We start from the raw sequence: 10,844 nt of genomic DNA, 5'->3' as shown, positions 1-10,844 counted from the left end.
CTCAACTCCACCCTACCAGCATGCCCAGCCCAACAGTGGCCACGACTTGGGTAGGTGTAGTAAGGAGCAGGGACCATGAGTGCACGCTGGGCTGCTACCTACTGGTATTCAGAACCACTCTACTCCAAGGTCCACTGGGACTCTGGAGCCAGTTAATCTCACCTCCCGGTCCTCTTATCGCAGCTGGCAGCTGCAAGCTTCCTCATCTACTTGGTCTCTCCCTAGATCTCCCCCCCCCCCAATTCACCTTCCTACCCTCCAAAGCCTCCCTGGATATCCTCTCCATCATGAATCGCCCCCCAGGAGGGCTCTGCTGGGAGTTTGAGGGGGGCGTCGCCCCTCTGACACCTCAGGAGCTTCCCGACCACCTTTGCCCTTCCACCTTTGTGATGAAATCTCATCTTCTCTGAGTGCAGTCGTTGGCCATGGTCATCACAGGACTTTCTGTTGACCCCATATTTACGAGGACATCTATACCTGAGTCACAGTGCCTCCTCACCATCAAGGTCTGCCATTGTTCAGGGAACTCCAGCAGCCCTTCGGAGAATCACCGGCTCCTCTGTTCTTCAGCCCCGGGATTGTCACCTTTGATTCACTTTGGCCGCTCACACCCTGGAGCTTGGCATCAGCTAGAGACACCTCGCTCTGAAGTTGTAGACTGCAGAGTCCTCCTCGCCGGTGTGACTCCGGCCTTCCAGTCCTCCCCTTGAAGTCAGGATGCATCCCAGCTGACCTCCTCTCACTTTCTTCAAGGCCCCCCGACCCCTGCTCACACTGCTTTCTCACCAGGCCCAGGCCCCAAGGTCCAGCACCTGAACCTCTCTGCTTGCAGGCTTAGGCTCCTAGACCTCTGCCCTGAGCCCACCTTGCCGTACCCCTACCTTGAGCCAGCCATACCTTCTGGCCTGTTCTGTTATGGGTTGAACTGTGACCCTCCCTCCAAATTCTAACCCTTCGGTACCTCAGAATGTGACTATCTTTAGAAACAAGGTCATTGCTGATGTAATTAGTTAAGATGAAGTCATATTGGAGCAGGCGGTTCCCTGTCCAATATGAATGCTGTCCTTATAAAAAGGGCAAGCACCCAGAAGAGACCATGAGAAGATTAGAGTCATGCTGCCACATGCCAGAAACTTCCAGAAGGAATGAATGAGGACTGGAACAGATCCTTCCTTAACACTTCAGAGGAAGCATGGCCCGGACCTCAGATTTCTAGCCTCCAGAGCTGGGAGGCAATAAACTTCTGTTGTTCTAAGCCACCCATGTTGGTATTTGTCACAGCAGACCTGGCAAACAAACACACTTCCTGACGGTTGTCCTGCTTCTCACCTTGCTCCCTTTAGTGCATCTCTCCACAGCTGCCAGAAGGATGGGTAACAACACCTGACCATCTCACCTGTAGGAATGCGCTGTGAAGACTTGCAGAGTTAGGGTAAACAATCAGAGATAGCGAGGCCTCCTAGGGTGAAACCCCTGATTGGACGAGAGTCCAGGGACCTCTCTGACCCTGCCCTGGAAACAGTGGGTGCTGGAACCAGTAAAACAGCAGGATAAGATTTAGCAACAGAAACGTTTAGGCTCTCAGAGCAGAGATGAAGAGTCAGCATGTTCCTTGCACTTTACCTACTGAGAACTTCTGCTGTCTGCTTCCTTGACTTATTTGTACTGGCTAATAAATATCTGAGTGGGGCTGGGGACAGGGCTTCAGTCCTTCTGTCTGCTGACCAAGAGCTGTTGCCTCCTCCCAGCCCCTTGGAGCATGTCATCTGGTCTCCGAGCAATTCATTGTCTCAGTGACAAGTGGTGCCCTGTGTGAGGGACGGAAACCAAACAACAAGTTTACTACTCCAAATAGTTCATTGTCACTGTGACACTCACCTTCCTCTTCAAAACTCATGGGTGGTTCCCATAACCCTCAAGTTCACGTTCTGGAGCATGGATTTAGCCCTGCTTACTGCTCCAGCCACACGCACCATTGGCCCCTTCCTCACACCCTGAGTCTCAGCCACCAGGAAAGTCCTGCTAGGTGCTTTCCATACATCCTGTGGGCGGTGCTGAGTGTTCCTCCCCTGTCGTCATCCTGCTTGTTCTGAGAGATGCCTGCTCCTGGGTCTAGTGGCCCTCTTTAGTGAAACTTCCCAAGACTTCCTCCTCTGGGCCCCACTACAGTACATCTGTGCCTTTCCTCAACTGATTTTACATTTCTCCATGTCTTAGTTTTCTCATCTGTAGAATGAGTCTAATAATGGGAATTAGCTCCAAAGGTTGTTGGAGGGTCCAGTGGGTTGATGGTAGCTGGTCTCCAAAGAGCTGACAATGACCCACAGTTGTGGACCATGTCCCAGTAGAGCCCGAGCTCTATGTCAATCAAAGGTCCCCAATACAACTTCCCTGTGCAGCAGGACACTCCTGCTTAACAGCAGGGCTGGCGGCCTCTTCAAGACTACTCTTGAGGATTCTGCTTATTACTTATCAGTGCTGAGACCAATCGCCACCAGTGGAAAGATGACCAACATACAAGTTTGTTGCAAGAATCACACAGGCAGTTTATTACTCACAAACCCTAAGGTGTGCCTGAGTACAGATTAAGGGGGCCCCATCGGTGTGCTCCTCTCAGCTGTCCTTGGTCAGAGTGGCACGGAGACCATCCAGGTTCAACATTGGAGTCTGGACGACTAACTGCAGCTGGGGGCCCCTCGGCGTTAGTACCTGTTCTGGCCTACACCTTCTAACAGGTGTTAATCTAGGGGATTATTTTATCAAGCCATGTTTTGGGAGTTCCTAGCAGGGAACCCTTTATTATGTTAATCTACAGAGTTATCGCATTAAGCCACTTTTTATCTATATATAACTTCACACACACACTAACTAGGCCTTGAGCAAAAGGCATAGTCTGCCTACCATATCCCTACACACTAGATTGGTTCCCACCCAGACGGCGTAGCCTTATTCACTTGCCTTAATGGCTTTTAATATTATATCCTAACTTCTATATATTTTCTATATTTCTGTATATATAATTACTATAACATTATATTACTGTAACAGACTGTCCCCTCCAATATTTATCCTGGACTGGCCTGGGACTAATAGAATGTGGAAAGAGTATTGTTGTGCCAGTTCTGTTGAGAATTCCTTTTTCTTTTTTTCTTCATTTTAGAGGGGAGAGAGAGAGAGAAGGGGGGAGGAGTAGGAAGCATCAACTTCCATATGTGCCTTGACCAGGCAAGAGCAGGGTTTCGAACCGGCAACCTCAGCGTTCCAGGTCAACGCTTTATCCACTGCGCCACCACAGGTCAGGCTTGTTGTGCCAGTTCTGAGCCTAGTCTTTAATAAGACTAGCAGCTTCTGCTCTGCCCTCTTGGCAGGCAATGCTGAGCTGCCAGGAGGACATCTACTGTCCTGCTGGGTGAGAGGCCACCTGAGTGTATCATTTGAGGAGAGGCCCTGAGACTGCATGGAGAAAAAGCAAGGACCAACTATCCCAACAGCTGAGTGTCCTGACTCAGCCCCCAAATGATCCCAGGTCCATCTGTTATTTGACTGCAATTGCACAAGACACTCCAAGGAAGACTAGTAGAAGAACTGCCCAGCTGAACCCAGTCATCCCATGGAAGTGAGGGATAACCAAGCCACTAAATTTTCAGATGGTTTGTTACACAGCAAAAGGTAACTAAAGCAGAGTTGAACAAGTAATATGCTTAGAACTGTATCTAGCTCCCAGTAAACACTGATGTGTTGGTTCATTGCCACTCACCTTAGAATCCTTCTGGCTGTCATGTACACCCAGCTCTGTGGGGTAGGGGCAGAAGGCCAGAGCGGGAAATGTGGAATCAGGAAAAGTTCTCTGGTGGAAGCACTTCTTGAGATGGGCCTGACTGGTGGGTTGATGCCTTGGTACCACATGCCAGGTAATGGGGATTTACGTTCTTCTGAAGTGGGGTGGAGGTTGGATTCAGGTCTCTCTTACCCTCATTGGCCACCATGATGTCCTGAGCCCCATGCTTTCCTTACTGACCCCAGCCCACCATTTCCACTCTAGACTTTCTTTCTTGGGAACCTGTGGAGCTCTGGGGGCATGTTTTAGCTTCCGTTTAATGCTCTGATGCCTTGGACCCAGGACTGGTTTCTGATGGAGGCATTTTAGACAACGAGCAGACTGATAGGAAAAATGGTTGAGGAAGTGGGAGAAAGTCCTCAAATTACACCAGCAATAGCCTTGAGCAAAAGGCATAGTCTGCCTAGCCTATCAGTACACACTAGATTGGTTCGCACCCAGACGGCGTAGCCTTATTCACTTGCCTTAATGGCTTTTAATATTATATCCTAACTTACTTCTATATATTTTCTATATTTCTGTATATATAATTACTATAACATTATATTACTGTAACAGACCGTCCCCTCCAATATTTATCCTGGACTGGCCCTTATCACCTTGAGTAATTCTGAAAAGCAATAGTTCCTCTCATTCATTATTTTATTACTCCAAGTACTAATCATACACGAAAAGCAGAATAAATGCTTGATTATTTCCCTTTATATATCAGGTTTTAAGACAACTAATCGCTTCTCATTCATCCTCCAACAGAGACAAATTAGTTTTGTGTTGTGTTTTTTTTTAAACATCATTATGAACTCATGGGTTAAACTTTGAAAAACTTCAATCCATTATAATTATTATCCTCACTGAAGCTCAAATTGTCCCATTTTGACCACTGGGAGCCTCTTCAAGTTGACGCTTGAGTCCTTTTGACACAACCTTAGTAGCTTGATAACTTCTCTGCCTCGCATGACACGATATGCCAGACTCATATGTTTCCTGCCCAAACTAGGAATCTTCTATTTTTCCAAATCCTGGTTTCTTTCCATAGGAGAATGGTATTTCAACATTATAACCCAGATTCTGGGAATATTATTCATTGCAGCTGGTTTGGTCATTGTGTCCAGGTCTTTTCAGTGGACAGATTTAGAACATGAAAATATGATAAAATATAAATATTTTAAAATGGAATACCTGAACAGTTCATACTGGGTCTTCCAAATCAAATTTAATGTTACAAAGTTTTTATTTAACTCTACTATATTACATCTGTATCTCCTGTCTTTCACACTAAGATTCCTGATTACCAATACGTAGGTACTGAAAGGATTAAAATATCCCATAAACACTCATTAGCCTTGCCCTACTTTGCACATAAACAATGTAAGAGTAGCAATACTAACACTCCCATCACCAAATAGGATTATTGAAAATGGTTTAAATTACTATTTCATATGCTCTCCCATTCTCCTCTTGCCCCATCATTTGTGCACTTCAATTACAGTCAGAGTATATAGCCACTGCATTTTATAAGTAACTATATATTTAATATTCATCATCAATCTTTATGCTGATGTATCTCTGATCATTCTGCTTGTTTGAATGCTTGTCTCTAGTAGATTCCTTAGGAAGGGGTCCTGGGAACAATAGTCTCTTTGTTTTGTTGATAAGACTTTGTCTCTGCATTTGTACTTTAAAGTCAGTTTTGGTGGATATAAAATCCTTGGCTCACATTTTCTTTCCTTGAGTATCTTAAATATGTTCATTTTCTTCTGTCATAAAAAGTTACTGTCTGAAAGTCTGGTGATAATTTAATTTTTTTTTCCTTCTAAATCACTTGGGTTTTTCCCTTTGGGTGACCAGAGAATTTCCTAGAGAATTTTTTGGTGTTGTTCATTTATTTTAGCAAGCAAGAGACAGACAGACAGGAAGGGAGAGAGATGAGAAGCGTCAACTCATGGTTGTGGCACCTTAGTTGTTCATTGATTGCTTTCTCCTATGTGCCTTGACTGGAGTGCTCCAGCTGAGCCAGTGACCCCTTGCTCAAGCCAGCAACGTTTGGGATCAAGCCAATGACCATGGGGTCATGTCTACGATCCCACACTCAAGCTCACAATCCTGTACTCAAGCTGGTGAGCCTGCATTTAAGTCGGCAACCTCGAGGTTTCGAACCTGGGTTCTCAGCATCCCAGACCAATACTCTATCCACCACATTACTGCCTGGACAGGCGGAGTTGTTCATTCTTGGTTGATATTTTCAGATGTGCAGTGTGCTCTTTCCAAAACATAATTTCTAACATTTTTATTTCAATAAATTTTTCTTAAATAATAATTTCAAGTATCTGTTCTGTACCTGTAGTTTGGTTTTCTCCTTCAGGGATGTGTTGGCTCTTCCTTTGCCCATCTGCAATATTTGTCATCTTCTTTTTCTTCTAACACATTATCTGTTGTGTCTATTCACTATGTCCCTTCTGTTTTAGTCTTAATTTATGAAGTTATATTTTCCCTCTTATTTCTAATTCTTTTCTGGAGTTTTGTCACCACATTCAGATTTTTCAAATTCTAATTTAAGTTACTCCTTCATGTTTTATATCAATTTTTTTTGTGTGTGACAGAGACAGAGAGAGACAGAGAGAGGGACAGGCAGGGTCAGACAGACAGGAAGGAAGATGAGAAGCATCAATTCTTTGTTGCAGCACCTTCGTTTCTCATGATTGCTTTCTCATATGTGCCTTGACTGAGGGGCTACAGCAGATTGAGTGACCCCTTGCTCAGGCCAGCAACCTTGGGCTCAAGCTGGTGAGCCTTGCTCAAACCAGAGGAACCCACGCTCAAGCTGGCGACCTTGGGGTTTCGAACCTGGGTCCTCCGTGTCCCAGTCCAGTTCTCTATCCACTGCACCACTGCCTGGTCAGGATAAAATTATCCTTAACTTATGTTGACAGACTTCCTAATTTTTAATTTTGCATACTCAACATTTTTCATCTATATCCTTAAGTGGAATCGTTCTATAGTTTTTTGGTACCATATTCATTAGGGTTTGTCATTAAGGTCATACTTGCTTATAAAGTGGATTGGATTGGGACTTTCAATATTTTTCAATGATCTGAAATTGTTTGAATAACAAAAATTTTCAGTTCTTTAAAATTTGGTTAGAATTCAACATTTCTCTTCCTCCTGGGCCCACACTAGATTACATGGCTTAGCTCCACTTGTTGTTAAGGGACCATGTAACTGAGTTCTGGCTAGTAGAATGGGGCAAAACCATCCCCCTTCTAGTCCTGAGCCATAAAAACCTCCACTTTTCCATTCTCCTTGCTGTTTCTTCTTTTGCAATGAGCTCAGAAGCTATCTGTTGAAGACAGTGGGGACACAGGATGGAAGGAACATGGATTCTTGCATTATCATTGAGAGACAGCCAACCATCAACTCAAATTTCTCAGGAGGAAAGTTAGAGCAGCTGGTACTGCCTTATTAATACTACAATCAATTATGCAATTATCTAGACATGTTGCATTTATAAATCATAGATTTTTTTTTAAGTCAAGCTAAGCAGTTTCTCAAAAAAAAATATGTTTTTTGAGGGTCTGACAACAATTATGTCTAATGTTAATTCATTCACGCCAGATTTATTGATTTTAGTGAGAGGAGGAAGGGGAACAGAGAAAAAGAGAGAGGGAGAGAGAGTCAGGAACAATGAGTTGTTCCTGTGTGTGCCCTGACTGGGGATCGAAACGGCAACATTGATGCACGTCCGACCCTCTTCACGGAGTTAACCGGCCAGGGCAGAAGTCATAGATTTTATTAGCAGCACTGTTGAGATGAAATTCACATGCCATACAAGGCAGCCATTTAAAGTGCTCAATTCAATGGTTTTTACTATATTCACAGATAGGTGCAACCATGATCACAGTCTATTGAGAACATTTTCATCACCTCAGAAAGAAACCCTGTGCCATTCAGCCATCACCCCTGCCTTCCGTACCCCCCTGCTGATCCCATCACCCCTGCCTTCCGTACCCCCACTGCTGATCCCATCACCCCTGCCTTCCGTACCCCCCTGCTGACCCCAAGCAGCTACGAGTCTCCTTGAGGCTTCTGTGGCCCTTGTCCTTGTGTGTTCTCAGTCATGCTCTGTCTTTACCTGTTTCCCTTGTATCCTGGGAATGTTTCTCCCTCTGGTCCTTTGTACCACTTGTTTGATTTTTTTTTTTTTTTTTTTGGTACCACTCAGACTGCGTTCTCTCCCTCTTACTTTCCCAAAGGAAGAGAAGAACAACACTTGTTTGATTTTACATGTTCAGGTCTGCTATTTATTGTATCCAATGCAAATTATAATTCAGCTACTGTATTTCTTGTTTACCATTGCCTCTTGTGCTCAGTTAATAGTATTTTGTTGTACCTTAACTATAGCCTGAAGTACAAATATTCTAATTTCACCAGTAAAATCTATGGCTGAGGAAGGTGATACTCGGAGTTATATATTCATTCAACAAATATTTACTGAGTACTTAATATGTGTCTTGTGAGGAGCTAGTGCCACAGTGACACGAGATGTAACCATTGCCCCCTTGTCCTCCCTTCCCTTTCCTGCATCTGTTCTGCTGCCCATTTCTTACTCCTGGTGACCTTCCTCTAGTGAAGAGTTGTTTCTATGGCCATCGCTGGATGTGTGGCTTGCTCTGACTCCGTAAGACCCCGAGACACTGGTGGAATCTCTGTCAGAGATCTACAGTGGGAGATATGGGGTATGTGGTACCCAGCCAAGCCTTGGCCAATGTTCTCCACCTGCTGGTTCCCCTTCCCAGTGGGAGCCCTGGTCTAGTCCAGGTGACAGGGGCCAGGAGCCTCTGAGTGGCTTTTCTCAATGGAGCTGGTTTCTGAGACCACTTTTGCTGGTGGCAGGGTGCAAATGATCCTGAGGGGGACTTATGGCCTGGCTCCAGAGGCTCCCCGGCACCCCCCACTCAACCTCAGGAGGACAGCTAAGGCCAGCCATGAAAACCCTGCTAGGAGGCCGAGCCCTGCCTGCCCCTTGCTAATAGTGTCTTCGTCAGGGTCCCTAGAAGCTACTGCAAGATCTGCCTCCAATGCAGGCTTAGTTTCTTAAGTTGGTACAGATATTTTTCTATTTGCAGTGATTTCACGGGGATTTTCATTGGCTACTGGAAGGGGGAGGAGCAGCAACACCACAGTTATTTCAGCAGATGGAGGACAGGACACAAGAACAGGAAGAGGGAGGGGAAAGCACAGCCATGGGCAGGGTGACAGGTGGCAGTAAAGGGCATCCTTACATCTAGCAGGGCCACCCCCTAAGCCATCACACCTAGAAACCCCTGGATGTGCCCTCTGGAGAGGAGAGGGACGGAGGCTGGGCCAGGCTGACAGCCTGTAGAGCAGTGCAGCTTGCTAAGCCTGGCCCTGAGAGGTCCACATGGAAGGTACAGGGTCCCACTGGGTCCCAGGGGCCGGCCCAGCACAGGTGCCACATGCCCCAGGCTACTTCCCTCCCCTCAGCCAGCACCTGCTTACCGAGCACCCGCCATGCACCAGATACGGTGGTCTGAGCACCGGGAGACAGCAGTGCACGGAACAGCTTGTCAGTTGGGAGACTAGCCGTTATACATATAAAGCAAGTCAGTAAGAGGTAATATATGTGATGACCGCTGTGTCACTGCTGCTATTCACTGTGTAGGGCCAGCGCTGGGTTACTGAGCCCTCACAGGCAGCAACTTGACCTATGTGGTTTCATGTCACCCACACTGACTCACCAGGCCAGGTGTGAATGGGAATCCTTCTTTCACAAACAAAGAGACTGCCCAGTAGTGCCCAGGTGCCCACACTGCTCATTCTGCCATTTAAATACCTGCCACCCTCCTCAGCCTCATTCTAACTCCTTCTGTGGCTGTCTAAAGACATAGGCCTGGCCCTGGCCGGTTGGCTCAGCGGTAGAGCGTCAGCCTGGCGTGCGGGGGACCCGGGTTCGATTCCCGGCCAGGGCCCACAGGAGAGGCGCCCATTTGCTTCTCCACCCCCCCTCCTTCCTCTCTGTCTCTCTCTTCCCCTCCCGCAGCCAAGGCTCCATTGGAGCAAAGATGGCCGGGCGCTGGGGATGGCTCCTTGGCCTCTGCCCCAGGCGCTAGAGTGGCTCTGGTCTCGACAGAGCAACGCCCCGGAGGGGCAGAGCATCGCCCCCTGGTGGGAAGAGCGTCACCCCTGGTGGGCGTGCCGGGTGGATCCCAGTCGGGCGCATGCGGGAGTCTGTCTGACTGTCTCTCCCCGTTTCCAGCTTCAGAAAAATACAAAAAAAAAAAAAAATAATAAAATAAAATAAAGACCTAGGTCTCCCTCTGATGGTCATATGATGCCCAGGGCTGGAGCTGTGTTAGCTGAGCAGGGTTGGGGCTTCGTCTGGAATTCTGTTTGGGATGGGCGAAGGAGAAGGCACTAAACCAATAGATAACCCTGATCAAATGCAGGTGAAGGGCTTCAAACTGTGGTCTTTCCTTTTATCCCACCAGCTGGCCTCTTTAAACCCCAGTGCTCTCACCTGCAAAACAGGAATATTAAAGCACCTGCCTCACTGTTGTGACTAAACAGGGTGAAGAATAAAATGAGCTGAGCTCTGTGCCCTCCAGCACATGGTGACTCACCAATAATCAATAATAGTAACCTATTATTCTTGTTAATATCTGGCCTCAGTTTCCAAGGCTAGAACATAGAGATGGAAGTCTCATCTATGTCAACTTCTTAGAATAGTCATTCATTTAACAATTATTTATTGAGCACTTACCATATGCAGGTACATATAGTATTTTAGGCTCCTTTACCTTGTGGCCCACTCTTTTGGAGTAGGTGTGTGTAGGTTGGGCGGGGGCACTTAAGCTGCCTCCCCCAGCGAAAGCCCTGGCTCTGGTTGAGAGGGTGGAGGGAGAGTGCTGGGCTCCAAGCAGCAGTCCGGCAGCGCCTCCTAGTGGCGACATGCAGCCACTCCAGAAGACTTGTGCTTCCTGGGCTGTCA

This window comes from Saccopteryx leptura, chromosome 9 (assembly GCF_036850995.1).
Source record: "Saccopteryx leptura isolate mSacLep1 chromosome 9, mSacLep1_pri_phased_curated, whole genome shotgun sequence".
NCBI lineage: Eukaryota > Metazoa > Chordata > Mammalia > Chiroptera > Emballonuridae > Saccopteryx > Saccopteryx leptura.
The sequence above is the reverse complement of the archived record's forward strand: the minus strand, read 5'-3'. Positions refer to the sequence as shown.